We start from the raw sequence: 17,686 nt of genomic DNA on the forward strand, positions 1-17,686 counted from the left end.
GAGCAAATAGCGCCCCCAGAAAACGCAAAATGATCCTCCTGAACCCCACACGGCCGCCATCTTGGTGGATCCACGTTAGAGGTCGTTGGTAGGTATCCCCACTTGATGCCTGAATAGTACTCACACGGACTCGATTTCTTTTCGCTTTTCCTGGGTGCCCTAGCCAGAGAGATCACGTGGGCCGGAGAGCAAACACAGAACAGAACAGAGCCCCGAACCACAGCCAAGTCGAGGGCGTGCGGAACCGCAGGAACTCACAGAGCCTGTGAGGGGACCCAGATGGGGAAGAAGCGTCCGTGCTCACGTATCTCTGGGGAGGTTGGAAGGGGCGCCCGCCAGCGAGGCAGGTGCCGCGCGAGTGGCCGGAGACGTTTCTCCGTGGGATCTCTCGGGGTGTCGCAGGGTGCCGGGTGCAGGGGCACCCTGGGAGGCCCGGTCCACCGAAAAGCCCGAGAAGTCTTCATGTGGGGCAGGCACGGAATGGTTTCTTGCAGGGCCGGGCGAGGAGAATTCGGGGGCCCATACCTCCAAGCCCCACACGTCTCGAGAGGGCTCCACGTGGCATTCTGAAAGGCCGGGCGACGGAGGGAAGGGGTTCGTGGCTGCGGACAACGCCTGGCTGGAGGAATTCTTTGTCTTTGGCGACGGTTCACCCCGCAGGTCAGGTCATGCGGTTCCTCGACACCTTCCACGGGGCGGATGTTCACAGGAGGAGTGGGGACGGGACGGCGGACTCGCAGGCCACCCTCCTGTCCCCACTGCTCCCCTCCAGAACTGGAGCTCGAATCTAGATGGGCCTCTGACCGCACACATCGCTGGGTTTACGTCGTGCCGGCTTCACCTTCGAGTCTCACAAACTGGCGCTCTTGCTGCTTCTAGGAGTGTCCTAGAGAAGAAGACACCGGGTTCCGTACGAGATCAGCTTCTTGGACGCGGCCCTCTGGAGCCCGTGGCTTTGGCTTCAGGGGAAGCACGCTGCCTACGGTATAGCCTGGCCCGGAAGCTCATCCGAGGATTCCTCAGGAGTTCGCGGGCCCCGAGGATTCTGTTTCCGAAAAGCGTTTTCTGGAACCGGGCGACTTGGGGGAACGTGTCACTGGTCTGGAAAATGGAAGGCCGCTGTCAGAGGGTTCAGTGACCTTTACGCTCCCTCCTTTCACTTGAAAGGTGTCTTCTTTTTTCTCCCCACCCCGCCCCCCAACCCCCCGCAACACACACACACCCGACAGCTTGCCTGACCGTTGTTGCTGGGGAGATGAACTCTCAGGAGACGGGAGGCCAAGTCTCTTTCACACCCCGGGGAAGACGATGGGAACGGGTCCCCAGCCGTGCGATGTTTCCGTGTCTCGGCACGGCCGACAGCCTCCTCCTCGTTCTGGGTGCTCCCGTTTCCTCCACCCCCCACCCCCCACCCCATCCCATCCCATCCCATCCCATCCCACCCCATCCCATCCCATCCCAAACTAAGGGTTTAGTTTAATGCCAAACTTCTACAAAGAAATAAGCAAATTTTTGTGCAATGTCCAGTGATCTCTTTCTAGGTTGATAGACTGATCAATGCCGTGGTTAATTCCCACAGTAAGTGGATGCCACCCTGTAAATCTTCTTGGCTCATTGCCTGCCACACCCGCTCCATTGCTGGTTAGGAGTAATGTTGTAAAACATGAAAGAGAACACAAAATGGACTGATGACTCTGAGAGAAGAATTGTAATTGGAGGACATTTCAGGACTGGCTCTGATATTGCATCCCGGAAAAAGTAAAACTCATACAGAGAGTAGAAAAGTGGTTACTAGGGCTATGGGGAGAGGTTGGTAAAAGGGAACAAATATTCAGCTATAAGATGAATAGAGTCTGAGGATCTCACGTAAAACACGGCAATCTTTTTGACATGTTTTGTATAAATGAAATCTTATATGAAGATAAAAATCTAAGTAGGAAAGATGGAGGGAAGAAAAAAAAAAGAAGGTGAAATATGTGAGGTGATATGAATTAACTGGATGAGGAATCCTTTCACATCGTAAACACATGAAATCACCACAGTTATATTTCAATTTCTTGCAATGTTGTATCTCAATTATACCTCAAAAAAGTTGAAATTTTAAAAAAGATATTACAAGATCTATGAAAAACCGTGAGGACTGTGTCTGGCTTGATAACATTGAGAACCTAGAACTCAGGCGATCCAAAACGTCCCCCTGACTAATAGAGTGTTTGTGTCATCGGTTACTCAATTCCGAATTATCATAGGTTCCAGAATTGTTGGTTGGATGCAAGATTTCAAAGCAGCCACGTGCTGGAAAACTTAGTTTTAATGAGTTTAGTTCTATTCTCTCAAAGCGGAGAGCTCTATTTAAAGATGATATTTCACGTGGACTTCCTTGATGTTTCGTACGCTGGATCAGAGACGGATATAGTGAGATATCATGAAGTAATTCCCTGTTTTTCTCTTTATAATTTCCGCGACATGATCCTTCTAGTTAGTAAGAAACATTTGTGTTGCCTTGAAGAGAATTAGATGATTATCATAATAATGGAAAGGGAAAGTAGTAGGTTTATGCTTGGCCCTTTTATATTTAAAATATACCTTTTTGGCTAGAGTGTGAGGCACAGGAGATCTAGATCCTGCAATCGAGGAATGAATCTGTGCCCTTTGCAATGGAAGCAAACTGTCTTTCTTAATCCCTGGAACCCTAAGGAAGTTCCTCAAAAGAGACGGTTTGCGACTAGGTCAGAAATGATAGTCTTCAAAGGCAATCCCTTTAACGTCAAAGGAACAAAATTTACTGACTGAAGAGAAGCCTCTGGGTAATACGAATGAGGAGTCTCTGACCTATGAGCAGCCCATCAATACTCCTATTGCCGGCAATAGGAGTAAAGAGGACATCCCATGACACAGAAGGACCTGTCCCAGGAGAGAAGCCCAGGTTCATTCTGCCCGAGAGGAGAAGGCGGGCCGAGCGATGGTCTGGGAAGGGTTTAGAGACTCAGGGTGCGGGCACATGGCTACGCTTGCTGATGAGGGGTCAGATTCCCGATGAGATGAGACGACACGGCTCGCCAGCATGGTGGGGCCGTCAAGAACCCCCTCGAATCTTGCAGACCCTCTGCGACCAATGAGAGAGAGCCAGGCACCACTGCTCAGGGGCACAGCTTCTGCTCTGCTCTTGGCAGGTCCCGGTCACCTGCCACCTTCCTGTCTCCAGCAGAGGTAAAGTGAGGCCCAAATGCCGCCTGAGGATCTTTGAGCTCAGAACGGAAACTCTCTTTTTTCCGGTGGCCTGGAGTGTCATAAGCAATCCGAAGGTGAGCGGAATTAAATGCAAGTAGTCAGAATAATGGTGAGAACAAAAGGAAACGGCAAGTCACTGTTAACAATCTATTTTGGACGTAAAGTTTTGTGAAGAGAGAGACGGAACCTAGCTTCAGAAGGGGAGGGAGGTCCCGCAAGGTCGAATGAGGCCCACTGGTGGCTGGGGACTCATCTGGAGGAACTTCTCTGAAGAAGGGCCTGGGATCCATCTGAAAGCGGGAGTGGGAACCCAGGCCCGGGAGTGAGCGTCCAGAGCTGGAATGAGAGCTCCTGGGAGACTGACTCGAGCGCGGCTGGTTTCCGGGGCACCCACCTCCCCTTCTCCTCAGCTGATGCCCGCAGGCTGGGTCACGGCCCTTGAGGGAGAAGCCTTGGCAGAAGGTCTCCCCGCGGAGGGAGCCCATGGGTGTCTCAGTCTGTCAGTGGCAGTTGCTCGTTTTCTCGGGCTGCCAGCCCATCTGAGCTGTTTCTGTTGGAGGGGAAATCTGCCTGAAGTTACGCCTGAGGCCTGAGCTCTCTTATTATCAAATTAGGCGAATATCCGATACATAATGTGAATACCTGGCCTACTGCCATGGAATTTCTAAATATCCGTGTGCCGAAAGCTAACTCCGTCCCCACGTGTGCAAGCTAATTCAGGGGAACTCGCTCGTGTCTGACCCGTGTGGTAGTAGCGGTGAGAGCAGGAGTGGATCGGGAGCGAAAGGACCAGGTGGAATTTCTCGATTCAAATCCATGAATCTCTGAGGACTTCGTGAGCACGTTACACTTTAAGTGTCATTCCTGGCCTGAGAGGGAGCACGAACAGGACTTTTCTGACGGCTTCATGGAGACGTGAGACAGGAGTCGAGATCCACAGTATGCAGCGAGCGGTATCTTTGCTTATAGGCAGATCCAGAAAAAGCTATCAGCTCACTGTTGGTTCTTTCAAAGCACGTAGTAGCTGTGTGGTTGCCCGATAATGTGAGTGCCGTCCACCTAGACTGTACACGCACCTCACGCACCGAGTATCTGTCGGCCTTGTAGATGAGGAGGTGGCTGAGGGGCGTTTGCGCAAGTGACTGGGTTTGAATCTAGACAGCACCCTTTGCTGTGGGCTTGGTGAAGTGCAGGTCCTCAGTACACAGGATTCTCATCCTTCCTGGCCTGTTTCTGGCTCCTCTTCACCATCTGGGTTCCACAAGCCTCATCTTTAGCAGCACCGGTGTGCTCTTACCACAAACCTCCGAACAGCACGTTCTTTCAAGGTGCCTCCTCGTCCTTCACCGCTGGTGCTGGGCTCAGACCGTCCCCTGCCCCACGGCCCTTTCCCGGGCCTTTCCTTTTCACTCTCCCGTGGCTAGAGCTCTGACCCATCCTCCAAGCGCGAGGCCTCTTCTCACTATTTCGCATTCCAGGCAAGCCTACTTATTCTGGGAGTTATTCCCCCTTGATACTTTCTGTCTATAACCAGGACCAGGACCAAGCACACAAATCTCTTTCCACGCAACCCCTTCTTGACGCTCAGCTCTGCCGGGCGTGTTGGTGCTGACTCTCGTACGGATGGTGAGTCGACAGGTGACCGGTGACGGGTGAGCTTTTCATGAACCACGTGAAAAGTATGGTTGGCAAGCCTCTGACACAGATTCCCCCATGGGAAAACATCGTCACCTCCTGAGACAGTCCTGGGAACAAAGTCAACGAACAGAGGATTCAGTGCTTCCGGACAAATCGAGTGCTTGTGGCAGACACAACCTGCCCCAGAGCATCCAAGGTCAAGTGTGAGGAAAGGCCTAGGAGTAGCGGGACCGGGGACTGAACAAGTCGGCTCTGCTCCTCTCCCGGCTGCAGTCCAAAGAAACGCCAAACAGGATGCCTCTTTGTTGCCATCGAGTGTCCAATTCTAAACTTTTGTTAACAATGTATACAATGTTAAGGCGCGGGAGAGCCGGCTTTACTGAAACTTGTGGATCGTGCACTTCTTATCCCTGCTACTGTTTGATACAATTAGAGTTTAAGAGCACCCTGTTTTCCAGGAAAGATACTATATAACGCAAAGGTGCGATTTCTAGTGCCACCTTAATTTCCCCAGTCTCTGGGTACGAGAGCTGAACCAAATGTTGTCTAGTATATTTTCAGGGACATGACAAGCTATTCAGATCCTTCCCGATAGATGTTCTGAAAAAGAACTACTAGCTGCAAGAACTAAATCTCAATTTCAACTCCGGTAGAGGAGAAGCTGCGCTGCTGGCAACAGTTAAGATAAACACTGTATCTTCCCAAGAATAGACTGGGTACCCCCAGCATTTACCTTGAGGCTGCAGCGAGGAAGACTAAGTCTGCCACTGAACTAGGTCCGTTTCTTTGACTTGAACCTTTATACGTGATTCCTGATATCTTCAGTTTCCGTGTGCTGCCTGTAGCCCGAGACGTACAGGGCGCACCCCTCGTCAAGGCTCAGATTTCAAGAGTCTAATACATTTCCATTCAGATACAGATAGCAATCTGCAGAAGAGAGAATAACACGTATCTCGTTGGAGCGTCACAGGAATATCATGACATGACACGTGTGGCCCCGCGCGCCCCCAACCACAAGCCCAGATCTCCCGTCTCCCCTCCGAAACCTCCCCCTCCTCCCCCCCATACCCAGCCACCGAGGGGGGCCCGGGGAGGGATGGCGGTCTCAGCCCCGGTTCCGAGAGGTCACTCGTGGAGCCGCCCTAGCTAGGCCGAGACGCCAGATGTGGCTGCCCTGCTGCTTCACGTCCATCTCCGTGAGCCATGCCCCAAAGGCACGTGAAATCATTGAGAGCAAATAGCGCCCCCAGAAAACGCAAAATGATCCTCCTGAACCCCACACGGCCGCCATCTTGGTGGATCCACGTTAGAGGTCGTTGGTAGGTATCCCCACTTGATGCCTGAATAGTACTCACACGGACTCGATTTCTTTTCGCTTTTCCTGGGTGCCCTAGCCAGAGAGATCACGTGGGCCGGAGAGCAAACACAGAACAGAACAGAGCCCCGAACCACAGCCAAGTCGAGGGCGTGCGGAACCGCAGGAACTCACAGAGCCTGTGAGGGGACCCAGATGGGGAAGAAGCGTCCGTGCTCACGTATCTCTGGGGAGGTTGGAAGGGGCGCCCGCCAGCGAGGCAGGTGCCGCGCGAGTGGCCGGAGACGTTTCTCCGTGGGATCTCTCGGGGTGTCGCAGGGTGCCGGGTGCAGGGGCACCCTGGGAGGCCCGGTCCACCGAAAAGCCCGAGAAGTCTTCATGTGGGGCAGGCACGGAATGGTTTCTTGCAGGGCCGGGCGAGGAGAATTCGGGGGCCCATACCTCCAAGCCCCACACGTCTCGAGAGGGCTCCACGTGGCATTCTGAAAGGCCGGGCGACGGAGGGAAGGGGTTCGTGGCTGCGGACAACGCCTGGCTGGAGGAATTCTTTGTCTTTGGCGACGGTTCACCCCGCAGGTCAGGTCATGCGGTTCCTCGACACCTTCCACGGGGCGGATGTTCACAGGAGGAGTGGGGACGGGACGGCGGACTCGCAGGCCACCCTCCTGTCCCCACTGCTCCCCTCCAGAACTGGAGCTCGAATCTAGATGGGCCTCTGACCGCACACATCGCTGGGTTTACGTCGTGCCGGCTTCACCTTCGAGTCTCACAAACTGGCGCTCTTGCTGCTTCTAGGAGTGTCCTAGAGAAGAAGACACCGGGTTCCGTACGAGATCAGCTTCTTGGACGCGGCCCTCTGGAGCCCGTGGCTTTGGCTTCAGGGGAAGCACGCTGCCTACGGTATAGCCTGGCCCGGAAGCTCATCCGAGGATTCCTCAGGAGTTCGCGGGCCCCGAGGATTCTGTTTCCGAAAAGCGTTTTCTGGAACCGGGCGACTTGGGGGAACGTGTCACTGGTCTGGAAAATGGAAGGCCGCTGTCAGAGGGTTCAGTGACCTTTACGCTCCCTCCTTTCACTTGAAAGGTGTCTTCTTTTTTCTCCCCACCCCGCCCCCCAACCCCCCGCAACACACACACACCCGACAGCTTGCCTGACCGTTGTTGCTGGGGAGATGAACTCTCAGGAGACGGGAGGCCAAGTCTCTTTCACACCCCGGGGAAGACGATGGGAACGGGTCCCCAGCCGTGCGATGTTTCCGTGTCTCGGCACGGCCGACAGCCTCCTCCTCGTTCTGGGTGCTCCCGTTTCCTCCACCCCCCACCCCCCACCCCATCCCATCCCATCCCATCCCATCCCACCCCATCCCATCCCATCCCAAACTAAGGGTTTAGTTTAATGCCAAACTTCTACAAAGAAATAAGCAAATTTTTGTGCAATGTCCAGTGATCTCTTTCTAGGTTGATAGACTGATCAATGCCGTGGTTAATTCCCACAGTAAGTGGATGCCACCCTGTAAATCTTCTTGGCTCATTGCCTGCCACACCCGCTCCATTGCTGGTTAGGAGTAATGTTGTAAAACATGAAAGAGAACACAAAATGGACTGATGACTCTGAGAGAAGAATTGTAATTGGAGGACATTTCAGGACTGGCTCTGATATTGCATCCCGGAAAAAGTAAAACTCATACAGAGAGTAGAAAAGTGGTTACTAGGGCTATGGGGAGAGGTTGGTAAAAGGGAACAAATATTCAGCTATAAGATGAATAGAGTCTGAGGATCTCACGTAAAACACGGCAATCTTTTTGACATGTTTTGTATAAATGAAATCTTATATGAAGATAAAAATCTAAGTAGGAAAGATGGAGGGAAGAAAAAAAAAAGAAGGTGAAATATGTGAGGTGATATGAATTAACTGGATGAGGAATCCTTTCACATCGTAAACACATGAAATCACCACAGTTATATTTCAATTTCTTGCAATGTTGTATCTCAATTATACCTCAAAAAAGTTGAAATTTTAAAAAAGATATTACAAGATCTATGAAAAACCGTGAGGACTGTGTCTGGCTTGATAACATTGAGAACCTAGAACTCAGGCGATCCAAAACGTCCCCCTGACTAATAGAGTGTTTGTGTCATCGGTTACTCAATTCCGAATTATCATAGGTTCCAGAATTGTTGGTTGGATGCAAGATTTCAAAGCAGCCACGTGCTGGAAAACTTAGTTTTAATGAGTTTAGTTCTATTCTCTCAAAGCGGAGAGCTCTATTTAAAGATGATATTTCACGTGGACTTCCTTGATGTTTCGTACGCTGGATCAGAGACGGATATAGTGAGATATCATGAAGTAATTCCCTGTTTTTCTCTTTATAATTTCCGCGACATGATCCTTCTAGTTAGTAAGAAACATTTGTGTTGCCTTGAAGAGAATTAGATGATTATCATAATAATGGAAAGGGAAAGTAGTAGGTTTATGCTTGGCCCTTTTATATTTAAAATATACCTTTTTGGCTAGAGTGTGAGGCACAGGAGATCTAGATCCTGCAATCGAGGAATGAATCTGTGCCCTTTGCAATGGAAGCAAACTGTCTTTCTTAATCCCTGGAACCCTAAGGAAGTTCCTCAAAAGAGACGGTTTGCGACTAGGTCAGAAATGATAGTCTTCAAAGGCAATCCCTTTAACGTCAAAGGAACAAAATTTACTGACTGAAGAGAAGCCTCTGGGTAATACGAATGAGGAGTCTCTGACCTATGAGCAGCCCATCAATACTCCTATTGCCGGCAATAGGAGTAAAGAGGACATCCCATGACACAGAAGGACCTGTCCCAGGAGAGAAGCCCAGGTTCATTCTGCCCGAGAGGAGAAGGCGGGCCGAGCGATGGTCTGGGAAGGGTTTAGAGACTCAGGGTGCGGGCACATGGCTACGCTTGCTGATGAGGGGTCAGATTCCCGATGAGATGAGACGACACGGCTCGCCAGCATGGTGGGGCCGTCAAGAACCCCCTCGAATCTTGCAGACCCTCTGCGACCAATGAGAGAGAGCCAGGCACCACTGCTCAGGGGCACAGCTTCTGCTCTGCTCTTGGCAGGTCCCGGTCACCTGCCACCTTCCTGTCTCCAGCAGAGGTAAAGTGAGGCCCAAATGCCGCCTGAGGATCTTTGAGCTCAGAACGGAAACTCTCTTTTTTCCGGTGGCCTGGAGTGTCATAAGCAATCCGAAGGTGAGCGGAATTAAATGCAAGTAGTCAGAATAATGGTGAGAACAAAAGGAAACGGCAAGTCACTGTTAACAATCTATTTTGGACGTAAAGTTTTGTGAAGAGAGAGACGGAACCTAGCTTCAGAAGGGGAGGGAGGTCCCGCAAGGTCGAATGAGGCCCACTGGTGGCTGGGGACTCATCTGGAGGAACTTCTCTGAAGAAGGGCCTGGGATCCATCTGAAAGCGGGAGTGGGAACCCAGGCCCGGGAGTGAGCGTCCAGAGCTGGAATGAGAGCTCCTGGGAGACTGACTCGAGCGCGGCTGGTTTCCGGGGCACCCACCTCCCCTTCTCCTCAGCTGATGCCCGCAGGCTGGGTCACGGCCCTTGAGGGAGAAGCCTTGGCAGAAGGTCTCCCCGCGGAGGGAGCCCATGGGTGTCTCAGTCTGTCAGTGGCAGTTGCTCGTTTTCTCGGGCTGCCAGCCCATCTGAGCTGTTTCTGTTGGAGGGGAAATCTGCCTGAAGTTACGCCTGAGGCCTGAGCTCTCTTATTATCAAATTAGGCGAATATCCGATACATAATGTGAATACCTGGCCTACTGCCATGGAATTTCTAAATATCCGTGTGCCGAAAGCTAACTCCGTCCCCACGTGTGCAAGCTAATTCAGGGGAACTCGCTCGTGTCTGACCCGTGTGGTAGTAGCGGTGAGAGCAGGAGTGGATCGGGAGCGAAAGGACCAGGTGGAATTTCTCGATTCAAATCCATGAATCTCTGAGGACTTCGTGAGCACGTTACACTTTAAGTGTCATTCCTGGCCTGAGAGGGAGCACGAACAGGACTTTTCTGACGGCTTCATGGAGACGTGAGACAGGAGTCGAGATCCACAGTATGCAGCGAGCGGTATCTTTGCTTATAGGCAGATCCAGAAAAAGCTATCAGCTCACTGTTGGTTCTTTCAAAGCACGTAGTAGCTGTGTGGTTGCCCGATAATGTGAGTGCCGTCCACCTAGACTGTACACGCACCTCACGCACCGAGTATCTGTCGGCCTTGTAGATGAGGAGGTGGCTGAGGGGCGTTTGCGCAAGTGACTGGGTTTGAATCTAGACAGCACCCTTTGCTGTGGGCTTGGTGAAGTGCAGGTCCTCAGTACACAGGATTCTCATCCTTCCTGGCCTGTTTCTGGCTCCTCTTCACCATCTGGGTTCCACAAGCCTCATCTTTAGCAGCACCGGTGTGCTCTTACCACAAACCTCCGAACAGCACGTTCTTTCAAGGTGCCTCCTCGTCCTTCACCGCTGGTGCTGGGCTCAGACCGTCCCCTGCCCCACGGCCCTTTCCCGGGCCTTTCCTTTTCACTCTCCCGTGGCTAGAGCTCTGACCCATCCTCCAAGCGCGAGGCCTCTTCTCACTATTTCGCATTCCAGGCAAGCCTACTTATTCTGGGAGTTATTCCCCCTTGATACTTTCTGTCTATAACCAGGACCAGGACCAAGCACACAAATCTCTTTCCACGCAACCCCTTCTTGACGCTCAGCTCTGCCGGGCGTGTTGGTGCTGACTCTCGTACGGATGGTGAGTCGACAGGTGACCGGTGACGGGTGAGCTTTTCATGAACCACGTGAAAAGTATGGTTGGCAAGCCTCTGACACAGATTCCCCCATGGGAAAACATCGTCACCTCCTGAGACAGTCCTGGGAACAAAGTCAACGAACAGAGGATTCAGTGCTTCCGGACAAATCGAGTGCTTGTGGCAGACACAACCTGCCCCAGAGCATCCAAGGTCAAGTGTGAGGAAAGGCCTAGGAGTAGCGGGACCGGGGACTGAACAAGTCGGCTCTGCTCCTCTCCCGGCTGCAGTCCAAAGAAACGCCAAACAGGATGCCTCTTTGTTGCCATCGAGTGTCCAATTCTAAACTTTTGTTAACAATGTATACAATGTTAAGGCGCGGGAGAGCCGGCTTTACTGAAACTTGTGGATCGTGCACTTCTTATCCCTGCTACTGTTTGATACAATTAGAGTTTAAGAGCACCCTGTTTTCCAGGAAAGATACTATATAACGCAAAGGTGCGATTTCTAGTGCCACCTTAATTTCCCCAGTCTCTGGGTACGAGAGCTGAACCAAATGTTGTCTAGTATATTTTCAGGGACATGACAAGCTATTCAGATCCTTCCCGATAGATGTTCTGAAAAAGAACTACTAGCTGCAAGAACTAAATCTCAATTTCAACTCCGGTAGAGGAGAAGCTGCGCTGCTGGCAACAGTTAAGATAAACACTGTATCTTCCCAAGAATAGACTGGGTACCCCCAGCATTTACCTTGAGGCTGCAGCGAGGAAGACTAAGTCTGCCACTGAACTAGGTCCGTTTCTTTGACTTGAACCTTTATACGTGATTCCTGATATCTTCAGTTTCCGTGTGCTGCCTGTAGCCCGAGACGTACAGGGCGCACCCCTCGTCAAGGCTCAGATTTCAAGAGTCTAATACATTTCCATTCAGATACAGATAGCAATCTGCAGAAGAGAGAATAACACGTATCTCGTTGGAGCGTCACAGGAATATCATGACATGACACGTGTGGCCCCGCGCGCCCCCAACCACAAGCCCAGATCTCCCGTCTCCCCTCCGAAACCTCCCCCTCCTCCCCCCCATACCCAGCCACCGAGGGGGGCCCGGGGAGGGATGGCGGTCTCAGCCCCGGTTCCGAGAGGTCACTCGTGGAGCCGCCCTAGCTAGGCCGAGACGCCAGATGTGGCTGCCCTGCTGCTTCACGTCCATCTCCGTGAGCCATGCCCCAAAGGCACGTGAAATCATTGAGAGCAAATAGCGCCCCCAGAAAACGCAAAATGATCCTCCTGAACCCCACACGGCCGCCATCTTGGTGGATCCACGTTAGAGGTCGTTGGTAGGTATCCCCACTTGATGCCTGAATAGTACTCACACGGACTCGATTTCTTTTCGCTTTTCCTGGGTGCCCTAGCCAGAGAGATCACGTGGGCCGGAGAGCAAACACAGAACAGAACAGAGCCCCGAACCACAGCCAAGTCGAGGGCGTGCGGAACCGCAGGAACTCACAGAGCCTGTGAGGGGACCCAGATGGGGAAGAAGCGTCCGTGCTCACGTATCTCTGGGGAGGTTGGAAGGGGCGCCCGCCAGCGAGGCAGGTGCCGCGCGAGTGGCCGGAGACGTTTCTCCGTGGGATCTCTCGGGGTGTCGCAGGGTGCCGGGTGCAGGGGCACCCTGGGAGGCCCGGTCCACCGAAAAGCCCGAGAAGTCTTCATGTGGGGCAGGCACGGAATGGTTTCTTGCAGGGCCGGGCGAGGAGAATTCGGGGGCCCATACCTCCAAGCCCCACACGTCTCGAGAGGGCTCCACGTGGCATTCTGAAAGGCCGGGCGACGGAGGGAAGGGGTTCGTGGCTGCGGACAACGCCTGGCTGGAGGAATTCTTTGTCTTTGGCGACGGTTCACCCCGCAGGTCAGGTCATGCGGTTCCTCGACACCTTCCACGGGGCGGATGTTCACAGGAGGAGTGGGGACGGGACGGCGGACTCGCAGGCCACCCTCCTGTCCCCACTGCTCCCCTCCAGAACTGGAGCTCGAATCTAGATGGGCCTCTGACCGCACACATCGCTGGGTTTACGTCGTGCCGGCTTCACCTTCGAGTCTCACAAACTGGCGCTCTTGCTGCTTCTAGGAGTGTCCTAGAGAAGAAGACACCGGGTTCCGTACGAGATCAGCTTCTTGGACGCGGCCCTCTGGAGCCCGTGGCTTTGGCTTCAGGGGAAGCACGCTGCCTACGGTATAGCCTGGCCCGGAAGCTCATCCGAGGATTCCTCAGGAGTTCGCGGGCCCCGAGGATTCTGTTTCCGAAAAGCGTTTTCTGGAACCGGGCGACTTGGGGGAACGTGTCACTGGTCTGGAAAATGGAAGGCCGCTGTCAGAGGGTTCAGTGACCTTTACGCTCCCTCCTTTCACTTGAAAGGTGTCTTCTTTTTTCTCCCCACCCCGCCCCCCAACCCCCCGCAACACACACACACCCGACAGCTTGCCTGACCGTTGTTGCTGGGGAGATGAACTCTCAGGAGACGGGAGGCCAAGTCTCTTTCACACCCCGGGGAAGACGATGGGAACGGGTCCCCAGCCGTGCGATGTTTCCGTGTCTCGGCACGGCCGACAGTCTCCTCCTCGTTCTGGGTGCTCCCGTTTCCCCCACCCCCCACCCCCCACCCCCCACCCCCGCCACCGACCCCCGCCCCCAGCAGCCCTGCCACCCCACCCCAGACCAGACCGCCCGGCCCGGCCGCCCGGCCGCCTTTCCTTTCCGGTGTTTGTGGCCAGTTATTTTGAAATCCATGTTCTCCTGACCTCAAGTGCCCTTTCCCCACCCACCGGCGCATGCTTGTGTTTGTTGTCGTTGGACTTGATCACGGTCTCGACACAGGTTGACTTTCGTTTTCTCTTGTTGGGGGTCCGAGTGTCTCCTTCTTTTCCTTTCTTGCTCCTGGGCTTGCGTGTCTGTGTCTCTGTCTGCTTTCGAGAAGTCCTGCTTTGTTCTCCGAGCAGCGCTTGCCTGGTTTCGCTTTGCCGGTCGGTCCCTCCCTCCCTGCCTCCCTCCCTTCTCTCTCTCCCTCCCTCCCTCCTCCTTCGGGGGAGGGGGCCCGGGGGAGCCCGGGATGTCACTGGTGCCCCTCTCTCGGCCGTCCCCGCCCCGAGCCCCGCCGCCCGCCGGCGTCTCCGTGGAATGTCCCCCCACCAGCCTGGAATCGCGTGGGTGGGTGGGGGGGAGCGCGTCTCCTTCGTGGCAGCCTCCTGGGGAGCTATTTCCCAGCTCCTCTCCCTTCCTCTGCGGCCGGGGTCGCGTCGCGTCGCGTCTCTCGGAGGCGGCGGCTCCGGGCCGAGCTCGGGCGTTTGGGCGGCCGGCGCTGTGGCGTCCTCGGCGGCCGGCGACAGCGACCCGTCCTCGGGACATTGGAGCCGGTTGTCAGGAGCCACCTGGCGGCCGCTTTTATAGTGTCCCTCCCCTCTGGAGCTTCGGCGACCTTCAGGAGGGTTGTGACTCAGCCGCCGGGCCCGAGGCACAGCTCTCAGAGACCAGCTCTGCTGGCGGCGACAGTGGCGGTGGCGCCGAGGCCTAGGGACGTCCTGCTGTCGCCGGAGATTGGCTCTCTAGGTTCCCGAGGAGGGTGGCCGTCGCGGCGGCGGCGGCGCTCCAGAGCCGGGCTCTGGGGTGGCCTGACCGGGTCGACCAGCGTCTCCCCGTGCCCCTCCGGCCGCGGAGACGGACCGGCCGGACCCTACCTGGGCCGGGCCGCCGCGGTGGGCAGGGAGGGAGAGGGTCGTCCCTCCCTGGAGCGCCTGGGACTCGGCGGTCTGGCCTCCTCCCGGGCCCCCCTCAGGAGGGTTTGCTTTCTTCCTTCAGGAGGGTTGGCTCCCGCCCTCCAAAGGGTTTGCTGTTCGCCTTTTCAGAAGGGTTTGCGTCTCCCTTCAGGAGGTTTTTGCTTTCCCGCCCTTTCAGGAGGGTTCGCCACCCCGGAGGGTTTGCTTTCTCACCCCTCCCCAACTCCCTGAATCACGGCCAGGAGGTCAGGGACCGGCTCGAGCCGTCCTGGGTGCCCCGGACAGGACGGTCTGGGGCCCCGGGCGTGGTCCCTCGTTGGGGTCCGCTCGTCTCGTGGGAGGCGCCTCGCCGGCGGGTCTCTCTTCGTTTTTCTCTTTGGCAACTCGTAGCCAAACCCCCGCTCGGAGACTCGGACGGACGGGTACACCTACCCGTGCGGGCGAAGGGGGAGGGCGTCCCCGGCCAGCTCCCTCCCCCTTGGCGTCTGCGCCCCCACTTCGCCCACCGGGCGCCCCCTTCGCCCCCCTCCCCCCCCCCAGTCGACCAGATGACCCCCGACAGCTCCGGGCCTGGTGTTTCTGGGGTAGTGCTGGGGACAGGTGGCGGTGCCAAGGTGCCAAGGTCTCTCCCTGCCAGTCGTGGGTGGGCCCCGCTGTCGGGCGCTGTCATTTTGTCGCCCGAAATGGGCCTTTTCTGCCACCAGGTAAGTGCCGACACGGTCTCTCTCGGCGTCTGCCGCCGAGGACTTTGGGCCTCTGGACGCACGCGGGGCGCCTGGGCCTTTGGGCCGCCGGCCTGGGCCTGTGCGCCGGCTCCTGCGTGGCGTGTCTGGCAGACCCGACCCGTGGCGCCACCTCCGGTCTCTGGGCGACCCGAGGGCGGCGGGGCGAGGCGCCGTGGGTCTTCTACCCTGTGTGACCCCCCCGCTGCGGGCGCCCGGTGGTGGCCGGGACGACCCCCGCTCTCTAGGCCCCGTGCCCCGTGTCAGGCAGCTCCTCCTCCTGGGGTCGTCGGCGGCTGTCGCCTGAGGCGAGGTGAGGTGTGGCGGGGGGAGGCGGCCGGTGAGGCTTAAAGCGGGCCCCTCCGGCGACTGTCCTCACCGTGCCTTCCCCCCTCCCCCTCGGCTCAACGGATCGATGTGGTGTGGTCGTGCTCTCCCGGGCCGGGCCTAAGCCGTGCCAGGCGAGGGACGGGCGTTCCTGGTGAACGTGTGCGGTCTTCTCAGTCTGTCCACGGGGCTCCTCGCCTGCCTTTCTCCCCCTGCCCGTCGGGGAGGGTGAGGAAGGCGGGAGGGTGGGTGTGGCCTCCGGCCCTGACTCTCGGTCTCCTGCCCGCCCCCCCTCCACGGGGCGTCAGTGAGGCCGTCGGTCTTCGGACACAGCGGACGCTCTCGCTTCGCCTTCTCGGCGCGTGTCCCGCGAGCGGCCCTCCCCGCGGTGGGGAGGGCTGTGCCCGCTGCTGCGCCGCGCGCCCCGCGTGGGTGGGTGAGCGTGCTTCGTTTGACCCTCGGTGGTGCCCCTGGAGCGCTCCAGGTCGCCCCTCAGGTGCCTGAGGCCGAGCGGTGGTGTCGTTTCCCTTAACCCGGCGTCCTCCTCGTGTCCCTCACCGCGGTGGTGTGTGTGTGTGTCCCGCGAGTGGCTCTCGTTGGGGGAGGGGTCGAGACGGGAAGAGAGGCGTGCCTGTTCCCCTCGCCTCTTCCGTTGGGGGCAGGTGCTGCCTCGTCGTGGAGGCACGGGCCGTGCACACGCTCCCGTGTGGTCGTCCGCTTACCTGTACCGCAGACCCCTCCCGCCCAGTCGAGGATCGGCGGCTCGTGGAGCGCCTCCGTGGGCCCGAAGGAGAGACGATGGGGTGAGGGACGGCGCGCCCTCGGTGAGGAAGCCTTCTCTAGCGATCCGAGAGGGAGCCTCTGGGGTACCGGAGCCCCCGGCCGCTGCCCCTCCTGAGTGCGCAGTGTAGCCGCCGTGGCGACTGCCCAGAGCACGTGGGCAGAATCCCCCCGCCTCTCCTCTGTGAGGGGGGATGGGTGCGCCGGCCCCGCGGTGGGGCCGTGTGCCGCTCGTTGCCTACCGCGGCCCGCGCCTCCCCCCGCCGAGTCGGGGGAGGGTCCCGCCGGGCCCCGCCGGGTGTCCGGCACGTGGGGGAGGACCGTGCGTGCGCCGCGTGCGTGCGGCCGGCCCCGCGGTGTGAGTGCAGGTGGAGAAGGGCCGGGGGGCGACGCCCGGTCGGCCCCGGCTTCCCCAGCCCCGCGGCCGTGTCGAGGAGGAGTCCGTCGCGCCCGCCCTCGTCCCCGAGCCGGTGGCGGCGCGCGGGCGCGGTCTGGGCCGCCTCGCTCGAGAGCGTGTCCCCGGGATGTGGCGCCTCGGGGTCAGACTAGATGGAAAGACGGATCCGTCGAGGGTGGACGGGAGGAGACGGGTGGACGGCGCCGCCGGCCCTGGCGGCGGGGCCGGGGCGTGGGACTCCGCTCCGGGGCCGGCCGGGGCCGGCCGGCGTCCCAGGCGTCGCGGGACCGCCCTCGTGTGTGGGTGGCGGCGGGATCCCGCGCTGGTTTTCCTGGCGGCCCGGCCGTGTTCCCGGTGGTCTTTTCTGGTCCCCGGGCGGCGCCCGCGGCCCCTGTCCCGTGGCCGTCGCTGTGCGCGCTTGCCGGCCCCTCCCCGCCGCTGCCGGCCTTCCTCCTCGGCCCGCGCGTGCGACCGCCCGCGTGCCCTTCCCCCCCTGTCTGGGACCGAGTCGGCTTCGCCTCCTGTGGGTGTCGTCCCCGGGCGGAGCAGTGCCCTCGGAGTCCCTGAGAGAAGTGAGGGGAGGGACCTGGCGCGGCGGGGTCGCGCGAGTGAGGCCCGTGGCGGGCACGCCGGTAGGCAGGCGGGAGAGCGTTCTCCCGGGCCGGCCGCGGCTCTGGGTGTGTGTGTAGGTGGCGGTGGGCGCGAGCCCCCGTGAGGGGAGCCTCCCCCACCCTCCGC

This window comes from Giraffa tippelskirchi, chromosome 11 (genome assembly GCF_054371585.1).
Source record: "Giraffa tippelskirchi isolate mGirTip1 chromosome 11, T2T-mGirTip1v1.2.pri, whole genome shotgun sequence".
In the NCBI taxonomy this organism is placed as follows: Eukaryota; Metazoa; Chordata; class Mammalia; order Artiodactyla; family Giraffidae; genus Giraffa; species Giraffa tippelskirchi.